Source organism: Dendrobates tinctorius, unplaced genomic scaffold (assembly GCF_039654945.1).
Source record: "Dendrobates tinctorius isolate UK_male_01 unplaced genomic scaffold, ASM3965494v1 ptg000056l, whole genome shotgun sequence".
NCBI lineage: Eukaryota > Metazoa > Chordata > Amphibia > Anura > Dendrobatidae > Dendrobates > Dendrobates tinctorius.
In genome coordinates this window covers 14,809,476-14,823,340 of record NW_027361724.1, presented here as the reverse complement: position 1 = coordinate 14,823,340, position 13,865 = coordinate 14,809,476, and positions in this window count along the sequence as shown.

Genomic DNA, 13,865 nt, shown 5'->3' with positions numbered 1-13,865 from the left:
TTTAATCCAGCGACATAGTTGCACCGGTGGGACAACCTGTGCAGTCTGTGGTGCTGCAGACAGAAGCAGATTTACCTCTGCAGTACAGGCGGAGAGCAGGGGCACTAAGCTGACTAGAAAGTGCACTCCAGTGTTCTGGACAATTAGATCAGTACTTACAAATTCTATTAAAAAGGGCTTGTAAGCACAGCACATTCTTGGACACCACTTCTAGACTGCAGTAGTGGCTGGTAACCTACCAAAAAGTATTAACCAATAAAATGTAAAATTGACAACAGAAAAGATTTTTAATATGAAGCAAATAGCAAAGTTGCTTGTTTTTTTTCAAGCACTTTACAATTGTAAGCATTAGTGATGTTGAAACTAATCCTTTAAAGCGCCACTTTGGTGTTTTGGTTTTTTATTTAATTGCAGCTCTGGAGTGGTGCCACTAATGTCAGTTTACTGCACCTAGTATTATACTCCTTAGGTGCCCTCTTCTAGTCTTCCCGGCGTCGCTCCCCTCCCTCACCACCATCTTGTGATGGCAACTTGTGACTGACAGGAAGTCAGAGGTAACGGTCATTAGTTCCCAATGTAAGTCTATGAAAGCTGTGTTGTGTGCTCGTGTTCTGGTCTCATAGACCTACATTGAGTAGTGACTTCCAGATAGCCAAGCAAGCACTGGAGCGATCCGGCAAACATAAAACTGCTGGAGACCAACCGGAGCGGCGCTGAGAACAGATGATTCGGTGGTCCTCTCAGGGTATACGTTTGAACCTCCCACAAAACGGGATTTGTACATATGCGTCGATGGGACCTAGACTGTAATGGTGCCGGGAGAGCAGATGTGCGCTCTGATGTGCATAATTTTCGAGGGTGCACACCTACAAGAGGAGGACACACAGATGTAGTAGACTGGGCCTGAGTGTCCACCTCCAGTAGGGACACACTCCCAAAAATGATGCACATCAGAACGCTCGTTTGCTCTCTCGGCACCATTACAGTTTATGGCCCCGTCGGTGCATATGTCCGAATCCCATTTTCTGCTTGGGGTTCGGACGTATGCCCTGACGATGCCACCAAGCATATCACTAAATGCAATGTGAAAACACCCTTAGCAAAACAATTCTAATAATGAATTATTTAGGGTTTGGTTCTGATCCAGTAAACTCTACAGTTATGTTAAATAGAGCATTAAATGGAAAATACACATAAATCTATATACACCATGAATAATTGCAACATTGGAATGAATTTCCATATAGATAAAATTCCACATCATCTTCCCAGATTTGCAGTCTGCAAAGAGTTACAGGGGGTCCCTTCTTTTTCAACAAATCATCTCCACAGAACATATCATGTCTAAGACCTGTGTAATAGACCTTCATTACTTTTATATGCAAGTGTAAAAAAGAAAAAGATACCGGTAAGTGTTGTGTTGCGTAAAAATGGACCCAATATTCAGTCACTTTCAGAAAGTCAGTTCAGGAGGACGGGGTCTCTTTGTATGTTATTTATTTGTGTAAAATACACCATTCAGATTGAATCCGTCTATAGTTCTGATTTTATTTTACACAAATAAAGGATATACCAAGAGACTCCATCCCTCTGAATGGACTTTTCATACTGCAACTGCATGTTGGGCCCATTTGTTTGTCCCGACAACATTAAAGTTTGTCTCTTTTATGGTATGTGTGACTCATGAAGATGGAACTTCTTATGTTTATTTTCTTTATTTTTATACCTTGTATACTTTAATACTGTCTACAGCTCAGCTAAATAAAATTATACGGGATATTTCCATATTACCTAAATATTACCTAATACAATTAATAGAACCAACAATATTGACTTTATGGTTTCCAACTAGCTGTTTGTAAACCAGCAACAAAGTCCTGTTTATGGATCTTTTATTACAAGCATGCACCTCTGTTTACTATACTGGTGGCTGATGCTTATACCTATATAGTGCCTGAATGTAAAGCTGACCACTGACTGTGGAGAGCCTGCAAACACAAATATAAGACCGCGGTTGCAGAGGTCCTGACAGCTACCGGGACTGGCAGGTGAAGGGCTCACCGAGACCAACTCAAACATCAACTGGATGTGCATCCTCAAAAGCATGTTCAACTCAAGTGTATTGTGGTGCAGAGACTGGCTGGGTCTGTGCACAACAATACACACTGCCGGCCAATCAGAGGCCAGCAGCTGACATCAGGGTGCATGTGTCAGTGACGTCATGCGCTCCCCTCACTTGCACGCTGAAGTCAATAGCTGGCTTCAGAAGTGGACGCTGCGCAGCGGGTGAGTGGGGGGAAGATGAGTATAATTGTTTATTTTTTTTCTATGCATTAAAGAACAGCGGAAGAACGGGGGACATATACCAGGATGAGGGACATATATACTAGGACCGAGGATATATATCAGGATGGGGTGCATGTATACCAGGATGGGGGACTTATATACCAGGACAGGGGACAGATATACCAGGAGGGGGGACAGATATACCAGGAGGGGGGACAGATATACCAGGATAGAGGAAATGTATACCAGGCCGAAGGACATATATACCAGTATGGAGGACACATATACCAGGACAGGGGACATACATACCAGCATGGGGGACATATATACCAGGAGGGGGGCATATATACCAGGAGGAGGGGGCATATATTCCAGGAGGGGGGACATATATACCAGGAGGGGGGACAGATATACCAGGATAGAGGAAATGTATACCAGGCCGAAGGACATATATACCAGTATGGAGGACACATATACCAGGACAGGGGACATATATACCAGCATGGGGGACATATATACCAGGAGGGGGGCGTATATACCAGGAGGAGGGGGCATATATTCCAGGAGGGGGGACATATATACCAGGATGGGGAACATATATACTGTACTAGGAGGGGGGACATATATACCAGCATGGGGGACATATATACTAGGAGAGGGGACATATATACCAGGATGGAGGAAATATATACCAGCACAGAGGACATACATACCAGTATGGGGGACATATATATCAGGATGGGGCCCAGGATAAAGAACATATATGCTAGCATGGGAGATTTGTATACAAAGATGGTGCCAGGAAGAAGAACATATATAGCAGGATAGAGAACATATATATAAACCAGGATGGGGCCAGGATGGAGGGACATATATACCAGGATGGGGTAGGGCCCCAGTCCAAATCTTGCATCGAGGCCCATTGGACTATTTATTAACATACACAGAAGCAGCAGGGGTTGGAAATACACAACAGAAGATCGGGTGTGACAACATCGCTGCTGATTTAGATAGGTAAACATTTGCACAAATGTCCTGAATGATATCTGCAATAGGTTTACTGCTTGTTTCCAAATTTCCATAGTTTGTATAGAAGATCTACACATTTATCCCACAAGCACATTCATTCCTTATTCTGATTGCAGAATTTCCTCCCTTGCTCCTTGAAGTTTAGCCTTTTTTGTGGTAATGGTGTAAATTTGATATCTATTTTATAGCAAACAAACTTATTTACGTCATACGAAATAAATTTTCTCATGTTTTCAACTGGAATGCAATGAACTTTGGTCACAGGCATGATGCCTAAAGGGGACCAAAGGACACATAATAAAACATCAGAATCAGGGGCGGACATATCATTGGTGCAGCCTGTGCAGCCATACAGGGGCCCAAGATGTAAGGGGGCCGCATGCATCTCCAAAGCAGGTGGAATTGAGCATTATCATGCACTATTGGACTGTAAAGGGCCCATGTATTGTTCTTGCACAGGGGCTTCTGTCTGTGTCCATCAGTGATTATTATGGTTCTCTTGTAGATTTTGTATTGGGACAGAGAAGTTTAAAGCTCTGACTCTGATCAGTGACATTTGCAGTTTAGGAGGTGCTGTGTACAACTCTAAGTAAACTCAAACATAGCTAGGAAACTGTTAATGGTCCTCCTGCACATGCCATGACTGAATACCTGTCATTTCAGTCAGCTTTTTAGAATAGAGCAGGTATTGTCGTGTGTTCATGAGGAATAATACTTTTTCAAGCCAAATGACTTGTATCCTGCAGTTGTAATTATTTTTCTCCTTTGCAGCCTCTATCTCTAATTTTTATTTGTCTCTGAGCTAATGGATGGGGACTAGCCGCTATGATGCCTCCCATGCACAGTACAGAAAAATGATGGATTCTGGTACTTCTATCGCTGACCAGCACACAGACAGCGGCACGGAGGACAATATACTCAGTACTGAGCAGTGTAGATGTGAATCCAGCTCCAGAATTTCCTGCTAGAAGATGCAGTGTCTCGTCCCAGTGTTCTCATCCCATAGGTTTAAATAGGAGCTGTTATCTGACTCTTCTGTGAGCTTGCCGTCTGTTTCCTTTTATAACTGATTTTTAAATGGTGAGCTCAGGTGGCTTGAGGGGGGATTGAGTTGGCTCATAAGTGGAGAAAGAAGGGTCTTTTTCTGATAGGATATGTTACAAAGTACTATTAGCTTATACCGTTGGTTGAAACAACCGTGACAATTGAGCGTTAGAGGAGGGTAGTCACCAGTAATATGAATGGTGTCACTAGAGGGTGTAGAAATGAACAGGACAAATAATAGTATTCTTTTTTGTATCCGTGGTCCTAAGCTCCGTCTGTACAGATATGTAGAACTGAATCCATAATTGTCACAGATTGAAAATATGCAGACGCCTAGCCAACTATATCGTGTGTGTGTGTGTGTGTGTGTATATATATATAATTTGCATTGTGCCCCGGGGGACACTTTTTTTCCCTTTGTACTTATGGAACTTATGAACATGAATCCTCTGCACCTCACATTTTTACTTTGAAGACTCAACTGCTGCAATAATTCCAAGAGCGAGCATCTGACACAGGCAATGTCTGCAGTCAATCTCTCTCCATATAAGGCTGTAATGCCACATCTGGGAATGATCAGAGACACATGCTTTATGGCTGCCAAACACATCTGTGCCAAATCCCTGCACATTCACCTAATGGGTCACAGAACCACATTGCCACCTGGTGTTCATACTTAGAATTGCACCCCTTTCCAAAGTTCTCCGCACACTCCACTAAATAAGACAATAAACCCCCATTATCCATTATATATATAATACCACCCTCCTCCATCCTTCCTCCCCCTTATTGTACATGTTTCCAGCACAGCCTACACTTTTCAGTATTTGGCAGGACATAGCTTACACACCCATGCCATGTATATCCTTGAGGCAGCCCCTTTCCTCTCCCCATCCACTGTTAAACTATTGCAGCTGTTAAGTTTTGCAAATCACCAAGGAATAAACATATATACTGCTCGGATTTCGCATGCATAGAAAACATAAAAAAATGTTATTTGTGAAAAGGGACATTGCAAATAAATGGTAGCGTTCAGAACGGAATATGCGGCATTGAAAGGGTGCATATTCCTTTCTGCGCACATCTGCTTGCAATATTTCTTTAATAAGTGAGGCCGTGGGATACATTTGGCCAACGCTCATAAAAAGTGGAGGGGGTGATAGGGGCAGATGACAGCATACAGGAGAGTGGGATGGGAGAGAGGGAGCGATGAGCAAGAATGCTGGTATAGACACTGGGCAAAGGAGGCTTGTCACACACGGATAGGGAGGGGATGGCGGTCTCTAGCATCTGGCTCCCAGAAGCACTGACCACAAAACATCTGCATGAAATATACAAAAAAGAGAAATATTATACTAAGGGGCTGGAGAGAAAATGACGCAGTAGTTAGAGATCAGACATGGGCTAAATCTGCTTTGCTGCATTGCCAGCAAGGTCCGATCCGGTCTGCTGGAAGCAGATTATCCCACAATTATATGGAGATCCTCGAATGATATGATGTTCCGTGATTATGTGTTTGATTACAAGAGATTTTAGCCAGAGATTAATGATGCTACTTTGATGCTTTCCATGAAGCACAAGGTTCATTATGTTATTCCATTAATTAGTGACAGTGCACTCGGTCACTGACTTTACAGATCACCGAGTGCATGAGATGTAGATAACGATTTCAGTAATGGGCTGATTTATTTTAACATCTGTTAATTCCGGAAATACAGGATGATTTTTTTCTTTTTTGCTGGCCCGGTTTCATAAAAGCGTGGATGTCTGCAACTCCTAGGAAAGAACCTTGAGAACTCACAGTTCCATCTTGTCATCCCGCAGACAAATCGGATCAGGTCAAGAATCTTAGCGTAGACAATATGTTCTCTGTCCAGCCTCACTAGATCTGGAGCGATGCCATTTTCCTAATTAGAAAAAGATAAGAGTACTTTAGTTTTAAAGGAGTCTGCCTGGCCAAACGGACTGTATAAACTAAGGATGCTCTCTTGTAGACCACTATAGGTGTTAGTCTGCTATACTTATCTATAATAATAAATGCCCTAAGCAGCTTCCGGTTGTAACAACTTCCGTCCAGTTGTAACCGGTGACGTCACCGCACACCTCTTTCCATGTTAACCCTCAACACACCAATCCTCCTCAACACACACACTCCTCTCACCTTTCACCATCTCCACTCACTCTTTCACTCCACATACAACCCTTTCTCCCACTCCGTCTCTCATACTCACGCCGTCATCGCCGCTGATCCACGATCCCCGACATCTTCTTTCGCCGGCGCCATCCTGGATCCAGACGTCCTCCACGCCGGCGACATGTTCTTGCGGCAACGCCATTTTGGATCGGCGAAATCCCGCGATAGTCAAGATGGCGTCGCCGCAAGAACATGTCGCCGGCGTGGATGGAGGACGTCGGGATCCAAAATGTCGTCGGCGAAAACTTGCGAGATTTCGCCGACGCCATTTTGGATCCCGACCGCATCCACGCCGGCGACATGTTCCTGCGGCGATGCTATTTTGGATCAGCGAAATCCTGCGATACTCAAGATGGCGTCGCCGCAAGAACATGTCGCCGGCGAGGACGACGTCGGGATCCAAAATGGCGTCGGCGAAAACTCGCGAGATTTCGCCGACGCCATTTTGGATCCCGACGTCATCCACGCCGGCGACATGTTCTTGCGGCGACGCCATCTTGATTATCGCGGGATTTCACGATACTCAAGATGGCGTCGCCGCAAGAACATGTCGCCGGCGTGGACAACGTCTGGATCCAGGATGGCGCCGGCGGAAGAAGATGTCGGGGATCGTGGAGCAGCGGCGATGACGGCGTGAGTATGAGAGATGGAGTGAGAGAAGGGGTCGTATGTGGAGTGAAAGAGTGAGTGGAGATGGTGAAAGGTGAGTGGAGTGTGTGTGTTGAGGGTTAACATGGCAAGAGGTGTGATGCTATCGCATCCTCCCGATGCGATAGCATCGGGCCATAATCTAGTACTGTATATGTTTCTAAGGGCGCAGTAAACACGGTTCTATCATTCGGACAAATGTGACCGATAGAAGCTGCACTGTTGATTTAGAATCATGCAGCAACTATAGGGGATAAAATGGCTATAGCAGACAGAGATTAGTTAGCTCAGCTCCAAGGGATACTGGGAAAGTTGTTATTGCATTCGGGACATCAAAGAGTAAGGTGTGTGTGTTAGAGAGTCTGCTCCTGTCAGACTGAAATGAGACAAGCTGTATTGACCAGTTCTTCCAGAGAAGCGATTTCTCTAATCAAAGAAGCAGCAAAGACAGCCAGGAGCATCTTTATTACCTCAAGACAGAAGTGACAGAGCTACAGCACCGGACTCATCCCCTCCCCGAAACCTCACTGCATGAGAAAGGTACAGTTCTGCTTAGGTTAAGACACTGTGTGTGAAGAGAAGTTATTTGTAAGGAGACTTTCATATATGTGGAGGAAGCATTGCATGAAGAGAAGTGGTTCTATGTGATGAAAAGATGCTTGAATAAAACCCCTGTGATCAACTCCAGCCCAGAACTGTGTCATAGCTGTGTGTCTGTAAACCGTTACCTCTCCTCTACCGTGAAGAATTATAATTAATCGTCACCCTGAGAAAAATGTCCCCAAGGATTCAAAAAAGAACTCATTTTTCTTTATAACTCCTTCATATACTGAGTGTCATGCATGCAACACAAAAATCGGACCATAGTGCTCGGACTGGCTGCTGTTCTTCTGACTCAAACGAAACAGCTGCATAGAAATATATGAAGCTGCTGCATGCTCCGGTCGGTAGAGCTGGGGTGAGTCCAAGCACTGCGTTCCGATCACAGTATGACTTATACGGCCGTCTGACTGTGGCCCATGGGTCACTGTATTTTTAGGTCATGTAGTGGCTGTTGTCACACATTTCTGTTTGTTCCCCTTTTTTGAATCTTGACACAGTCGACGCTCAGTATTTCTTCAGGTGCAGCTATTTCAGTACTCATGAATCAGAGGGTCTGCTTCTATTAAGGTTTCCTCCAGAAATAAGCTTTTTATCCAGATGGTGTGTGATTCGGAACCTTGCAGGAAGGGTTTGAGAAGGTTCTTCGTCTACTATTAAAGTCCAAATTGCTCTCTTATCCACTTCCTTTGGAACTTCGTTCACCAAGAATATACTGGTGAGATTATCAGATTATGCTCAGGCGACCATTTATCCCAAAGGTGTCCTTCTTTTGTCAATACTAATTTGTATTCCTTGCCAGTACTCCAACCTGACCAAGTTTCTGAAAATAATCCTCAGTGGCGTTCTACTAATAAAATGTGGAATCTGCCATCCAAAGAATTTGAAATAACCATGCCACGCCGCATTAATGCAGTAATTGATGCAAAAAGAGTCCCGGCCAAGTATTGAGTGCATTTACTGAACATACATTTCAGTAGGCCAACATTTTGGATTTTAAAATCATTTTTTCAAGCTGGTGTTATAAAGTATTCTAATTTACTGAGATAATGACTTTTGGGTTTTCATTGGCTGTAAGCCATAATCATCAACATTAACAGAAATAAACACTTGAAATAGATCACTCTGTAATGACTCTATATAATATGAGATTCACTTTTTGTATTGAAGAACTGAAATAAATTCACTTTTTGATGATATTCTAATTTTGTGAGAAGCTCCTGTATAACACATTTATTAGTGACTTTGTTTCTTAGCAATGCTGCACGTACCCAGTGTGTTGATGTGTTTTATAGCAATTGTTGATCACACCAAAATATTGTAAATTTAATTTAATTTTGTGAACCGCACCTCTATGTAAAAGCCATGATGGATAAAAAAGAGCATATTTCTGGAATTATGAGTAGCCAGCTCATGTCTACACGTTACAAGTCACTTCCTAAATGTGCAGGGATGGTTCTGAAAACACAGTTGCTGTGATATATTGATACAGCGCAGAACAGATGTTATATAATAATTCAATATACATTCTGCCCCAATTCCTAAACCATATTCCAAGTTATGATGTACACATCAGGAGCCGATGTATGGAACCAGCTCTGCATCTGAATCTGCACCATACCTGGCAGATGCCGGCTGTGTTACACAGCTGACATCTTCTTGTAACAGCACAGACTGGAGCTTGCCACAACTGCTGTTTTTTAACTATGTAAATGCAATTGTAAATGACGGTCAGTGATACTTAAAGAGGTATTCCCATCTCCAAAATGCCATCCCAATACGTAGTAGGTGTAATTATAATATTAGCAAATATTTCCAGTTAGAAACGTAGTATAGTTCTCCTGATAGCCTATACCGCTTACCCCATGTTCTGGGCTTCACAGTAGCTTATGTATCCATGGTTATGCCCACTAGCTACTAACTATCAGTTTACAAGTGGTGATAACTATGCATATCTATGTTACTGCAATGCCCTGCATATGGGGTAAGCAACATAGTAAATCAGAAAAACTATACTACTTTTCTAATTGGAGGCATTTGCTAATAATAATACATCTACTACTTATTGGGATCTTGTAGATGGGAATACCCCTTTAACTGACATAACTATTTACCACAAAATGGATTCCATAAAAACATCAACTTGCCATGCAAAAAACAAGCCCGCACACATCTCCTCCATCTATGGAAAAAAAATGTAAAAAAAATGTATGTGTCAATGGAAATGGTGAAACAAGCCAAATATTTTTCTTTTACCAATTTTCAAACTTTTTTCACCACTTCAAAAAAAAAAACTGTACAAGTTTTGCCTTAATTGTGAATGCTAGAAATTCACGTTGCCAGGTTATTATTACTACACAAACACAAAACCCAACAATGGCAGATTTTTTTTCCAATATACCATTTGCTTTTTACATTTTTCAGTAAATTACATCTTAAGATGAATGGTAACATTCAACTCCTCCCACAAAACCAATATGGCTATATCGATGGAAAACTTAAACAAAAGTTATGACTTTTGGAAGATGATGAGGAATAGACAAAAGCACAAAAATGAAAAATCGCACGGTTCTGAAATCCTAGTGATTTTCAAAATATGATTGCTTTTTTTGAACATCCAGGGATCAATCTGCCCTGGCTGGTGGGGCTTATATGGAAGAATATTTGTGTAATCTTTCATCTGATGGATCATGGTATACTTTTTATAATGCTTTTGTGCTAGAATATCTCTGAAACATGTCATCCAATGGAATGTGACGAAAATTGTATCTGTCATGTGAAATAAAAGAGAAACAAATATTGTGTTTTCTATTTTGTTCTTGAACAATTAAAGCTACATAATGTTTAGTTGCTTTGAACAATTTTTTTTTTCATTAATCTTGTCTTGTATCTCAGAATTTAGAATCAAGCAGAAGGAGTCCTATAGGTTTCTATGAGTACTATATTACAGTTTTGTACAACTTGGCAGTACTATAAAGCCAAAATACGGTGATGTAGGAAAGTACCTACTTATCATTGACTGTCCTGATGGAGTTTGGTTTGGAGTTGGAATGGACACCAAAGTCCTTCCTTCTTCTTAGGCCAGGGTCACACTTGCGAGTGTGATGTGAGAAACTCGCGCGAGTGTCGCGCATCAATACCAGGCACAGCTGCCGGCACTCGGACAGAAGTGTGCGTCTGCATGTATTTCTATGCAGCCACACACAGGGGTGGATTAAGGGTAGCCGGGGCCCTGGGCTGTTCAGACTCTGTGGGCCCCCCGGTCATGTGATGGGGCCATGTGACGGGATCGGGAAGTCACTAGTTTTCATGACGCATACAGTGCGTCAAGGGGCTGGAAGGGGTTAAATACTCAGAAAATTCACAACGTGTGCACGAGGCCTCACAAATACTGAGGTAAAAAACACCAAATACTCAGCGTGTCCATGAGGCCTTACAAATACTGAGTGAAAAACTCACCAAATACTCAGCGTGTGCACAAGGCCTTATAAATACTGAGGTGAAAACTCACCAAGTACTCAGCGTGTGCACGAGGCCTTATAAATACTGAGGTAAAAACTCACCAAATACTCAGCGTGTGCACGAGGCCTTACAAATACTGGAAGGCTTCCACCCAACATCTAGTCCTGACTCACCTGTACCTAACATCGAAACCAGCTAATAGTCTGCAATCACCTGCTGACCTGGACCCATGACCTGTCAAACAAGGTACTTCCCATGAGTCACGCAGAGGCTTTTGCTTCATGAACTTCCCCAGAAAGAAGAAGCAGCCTCCAATGTGCAGCCTGTGGCTGGGATACACAGGAAGAGACGCTCCTTGTCACAGGCTGTACCCAACATGGCAGCAGAGGTGTTAATGCCACAGACAAGTTGCCGTCTCCTCACACACTGGACATGACACTGCATCTGGCGACAAACAAGCGCACATTGCGCAATGTTAGTCATGTCCCAGATGTTAAACATGTGGAGGACCAAGGGGGACAAAAAAGACCCCAGGATTGGAACAGGAGCATGGGAAAGTGGACGGTGGTTGGAGGGGCAGGGTTATATAGGGGTCGGAGTAAGTAAATATATATATATATATATATACACACACAAAAGTGGCAGGAATAAAGTACACCTCATAGTAACTTATGTGTGAGGCAGAGGTGACAAGACCCGACATCTCATGCCCACCTTCCTAGAGGTGCCCACTGCCCACATATAACAAAGTTGATGGAAACAGACGACTTCCACTATGATGATTGTTACCGGCCGCCTGACCACACCCACTTCACAACTAGTCACACCCATGTCCATGCCCCAACCACACCCATTTAGCACTGCTGATCACACTGACTGGTACTGAGGGCATAGTGGCTGGTATTATGGGCAAAGAAAGAAAGAATAAAGAAATAGAGAAACAGAGAGCGAAAGAAAGAAAGAAAGAAAGAAAGAAAGAGGGGACAGAAAAAAGAACAGAGAAAGAAAAAGAAAGAGGGGAAAGAAAGAAAGAACAGAGAGGGAGAGAGAAAGAAAGAGGGGAAAGAAAGAACAGAAAGAGAAAGAAAGAGAAAGAAAGAACAGAGAAAAAAGAAAGGGGAAAGAAAGAACAGAGAGGGAGAGAGAAAGAAAGAGGGGAAAGAAAGAAAAGAGAGCGAAAGAAAGAAAGAGAAAGAAGAAAGAAAGAAAGAGGGGAAAGAAAGAACAGAGAGAGAGAAAGATTCTATAAAGATACCATACAGTACCAGTCCGGCTCACATTGTAGTGCCCACCTGAGCCTCCTGGTGCAGGACATATCATGATCCACTCACATGGCCGACATCCCCAAGTCCAAGGCAATCCTACTGTCTGCGCTGTCGGAGGAGGACATGGTGATGATCTGAAGCATTCCCTGAAGTGCCTCCATGGTCCCGTAACAATCTCCTCCCGAAATTACCTAATTTCCGGTCAGCTTCCAGCACGTCACTTCCGATGGAATGTCACTTGCGAGTTTTCAAGTGCTCCACGGGGCTCCACCGTGTACTTCTGTGTCCATGGGAAAAGTAAGCTCCCAATCGGGGCAGTGGGGCAGACTCTCAAAATCTGGGACGGTTGGGAGGTATGAATGCTCCCCATCATACACCTTGTACACGCATGGCTCTGCACCCCTCATACACGCACGGTTCCGCTTTGTATGCCTCGTACACACATGGCTCCGCTCCGTACACCTCGCACACACACGGCTCCACTCAGTACACACATGGCTCCACTCCAGAGACCTCGTACACATGCGGCTCGGCTCCGTACACCTTGTACACACACAGCCACGCTCTGTACACCTTGTACACACATAGCTCTGCTCTGTAAACCTTTTACGCATGCGGCTTTGCTCCATACACATCGTACACATGCTGCTCCGCTCCGTAAACACACGACTCAGCTCCATACACTTTGTACACACAGGGCTCCATTCTGTACACCTCGTACACACGCGTCTCTGCTCTGTACACATCTCCGCTCCATACACACGTGGCTCCGCCCGTACACCTCATACACATGCGGCTCCACTCCGTACACCTCATACACGTGCAGCTCCACTCCGCACACCTCGCACATGTGCGGCTCCGCTCCGTACACACTGCACATGCGCGGCTCTGCTCTGTACACCACGCATACACACGGCTCCACTCCATACAGCTCGCACACGTGTGGATCCGCTCCATACATCTCGCACATGTGCGGCGCAAGGCCCCTGATCATGTGACTCCTGACTACTCCCCTCCTGTGACCTCATCACAGGTCCTGTGCGCACAGAGCAGGGATTCATCAGTGTGGATATAAAAAGAGAGAAGCCAGTGCTGCCGATGGTCAGAACGCATAACATGAAGTGCAATGCACATATTGACATCTAACTGTAATCAAAATGAGACATTTGGCAAAATATTGATCAATACATTGAGCCACCCCGCCGCGCCAAGGCAATCTCATGTGGGGGGGTCCTACTCTACATTTTTTATTACTCACTGTGCCATTACGGCTTCCTGAATATTTTAAAAGCAAGACCATATCTATTACAAATGTACCTGAAACATGTCTGAATCGC